Source organism: Mandrillus leucophaeus, unplaced genomic scaffold, assembly GCF_000951045.1.
Source record: "Mandrillus leucophaeus isolate KB7577 unplaced genomic scaffold, Mleu.le_1.0 Scaffold885, whole genome shotgun sequence".
Taxonomy (NCBI): Eukaryota; Metazoa; Chordata; class Mammalia; order Primates; family Cercopithecidae; genus Mandrillus; species Mandrillus leucophaeus.
Window position 1 is genome coordinate 523,058 of NW_012109641.1, and position 3,456 is coordinate 526,513.

Here is a 3,456-nt window from a genome sequence, read left to right on the forward strand (position 1 = left end):
GTCTGTGGGAATGTAAATTAAAACATTCATTATAGAAAACAGTACAATAATAGAGTTACCATATGACCCAGCAATCTCACTACTGGGTTTACATACAAAGGAAATGAAATCAGTATGTCAAAAAGATATCTGCACTCCCATGTTCACTGCAGCATTACAATAACCAAGATATGGAATCAACTTCCCTGTCCATCAACAAAAGAATGGATTTTTAAAATGTGGTATGTATACACAATGTAATACTATTCAGCCTTCAAAAAGAAGGAACTTATATCATTTATGACAATGTAGATGAATCTGAAGAGCACTATGTTGAGTGAAGTAAGTCAGGCACGGAAAGACAAACACCACATGATCTCACTTACCTGTGGTATCTAAATAACTCCAATTCATAGAAGCAAAGAGTACAATGGTGGTTGCCAGGGATTGCGGGGCAATGGGGAGTTGTTGGACAAAGGATGTAACATTTCAGTTAGAAAGTTTTGGAGATCTATTATACAGCATGGTGTTATAGTTAATAGTAATGTATTCTATATTTGAAGACTGCTAAAAGATTACCTTGTAAATGTTCCCACTATAAAAAATGGTAAGTATGCAAAGTGATGTATATGTTAATTAGCCAAATCTAATCATTTTACAATGTATACATATATCAAAACATCACATTGTGTACCATAAATATATACAATGTTTATTTGCCAATAATGCCATAATAGCCTTCACACACACGCAAAAAATAAAGGAACCCAGGCCACATGGAATCCCCACATTGTACAGGACACTTCTCAATGTAAAATCACAAAATCTACCAAACTACCATAAACAAGGTTTAAATACGTGAGAGGAAGAAACATTGGTAGAGGCTAGAGTTCAAGACCAGTCTGAGCAACATAGTAAGACCCCATCTCTAGAAAAAGAAAATTAAAACTTAGCTGGGCATGGCGGTGCACCACTAGTTCCAGCGACTTGGGGGGTTGAGGTGGGAGGATTGCTTGAGTCCAGGAGTTTGAGTTTGCAGCAAAACTATGATCATGCCACTGTGCTACAGCCTGGGTGATAGAGTGAGATTCTGTCTCTAAAAATATTATAATAAATATAAATACATTAAATAAATAAATATAAATAAAATAAAATATGTGATAAACTCAGGATTAAATGTCTAAAACTTCAAGTAGTAGATTTATCTGAGAATTACAGTGTATTTAAACTTTAAGCTTGTTAAAAATCATAAAATCAAGTGTTAAGCCAATAATAGTAAAACACAACAAATAACAAAAAACTCTGTGAAGGAATGATAATAATGTCAATAATAATTTATTTTTTGAGGACTCAATGTCATTTCAGGCACTGTCTTAAGCATTTTCACAAATAATTTTACTGAATTACCAAAACAACACCATATTTATTTATGTACAATTGTTATTTCAATTTTACACATCAAGAAGCACAAAAGGTTAATTAATTTAACCAAAACTGGAGAGCTAGTAAATAATGGAGGCAAAATGTAAATCCAGACAATCCTCTGAAACCATCCTTTTAACCATTTTGCTAATAAAATCTCAAAAAATGTAATCATTGAAATAGAAAATAAATAGGTTAAACAATAAAATATATAAACAGTTGAAGAAAGAACTAGCAAACTGGAAGATAGAGGTTAAGAAATTACCTAAAATGCAATGAGTGATAATGAAATGAAAATTTGGCAAGACTAATTAAGAGACATGAGAATAGAATGAAGTCTAGGAAACTTCTAACATAAATTTCTGAGGGAAAGAATTCAAATAATGCTGCAGCAGCATAATAATAAAGAGATAATAACCGAATATTTTCTAAACTTGAAAAAAGGCATGATACCTTCGACCTGAGTTATGAATCTCTAGCAAAATAAATCCACATTTAGACAAATCATAGTGAAATTGCATAATATCAAATATAAAAGTCTTAAAGGCAACTGGAGAGAAAAGATAGATTAATTATAAAGAAACAACAATTAAATAGATTTCTCAAAGAAAGCAGTAGAAGCTAGAAGACCATAGAATAAAATATGACAACTGTTGTGCACAAAGCTATGCTATTGATCTTAAATTCTGCTTTTGAACTTTTTGGACAAATAAACTCACAGACCCTATCAGAAATGATGGGAAAGTTTAAGTTCTTAAAGAAAGAAATTGATTAAGAAGAAGTGGAATGTAAGAAGCCATAGATAATGTTTAATGTGAGTATTAAGGTAAAGAAGGGATGATCATACAATACAAACAAGTTCAAACTCCTGATCACATGATACTCCAATTTCATCCTTTGAAGCCCTCCATGAGCTCCAGGCACATGGCACTGGGAGGCAAAATATAAAATGTAAAAAAGCTGTGTTAGTTTTATAAAAAGAAAATGAAAATGTCCATGGACCAGAAACAGAAAATCAAAACAGAAAATGTAAATGAAGAAAATAAGAAAGCAAGGATATCAAGAGAAAGAACATGAAAGCATGGAAATAGAAAGTACAGAGTTCTGAGCTGGGACTAAATTTGATGTGCCTGAGGAAACCTGAGGCTAATGTGTTTGAAGTGAATTATGCAAGGGGAAGAGTGGTAGGAAGATCTGTAGTATTAGTTGGAGTCCAAAACAGGCTTAGGTTGAATTTAAGTGAGATAAAATAGAATAATAATAAAAGGGAAAAGAACAGACTATTTCAATAAACAGTAGTGAACAATTTATATGTGTTTGAAAAAAAGTTAAATCCCTACCCCTCATTTTAAATTAAAAAAAATACATAAAGATAAAAACAGTAAAAGTTAGATTCCTACCTCATACCACATATACACATAATGTATTGAGTGAATATATAATAAAACTATGGAGGCATTGTAAGAAAATATTAGAATGTTTTATAACATGGCAACATGGTCTGATAGAAAATGACAGAAATATAGGAAACTTAGAAGCCAAGATTTTAAAAAATTGAGTTCAACTGTGCAAAAACTAACCTTCCATATTTTAAAATTCACTGTAAACAAAAAGTGAAGTGAAAGATTGTACAAAAACATTGGCATCACGTACAATGGAGAAATGGTCAAAAGCATAATGTTCAGTAGTTGTTTTCAGAGTGGCATAAATAGACTGGACATGAGTATGAGGGAACTTTCTAGAGTGATGAAAATACTTTAAATCATGATAAGGGTTTGGATTACTTGAATGCATACATTTGTCAAATTGATGGAACTATGCACATAAAATCTGTGTATTTCACTGTTATAAATTATGCCTTAATAAATAGTTCCTATAAAAACTGTAAGAAAAACACAAATGACATAGAAAATGGGCAAAGGCTGAACACAGGACTCTTTCTCTCTCCTGCTGCCATGTGAAGAAGGACATGTTTGCTTCCTCTTCTACCATGATTGTAAGTGTCCGGAGGCCTCTCTAGCCATTTGGAACTGTGTGTCAATTAAACCTCTTTCC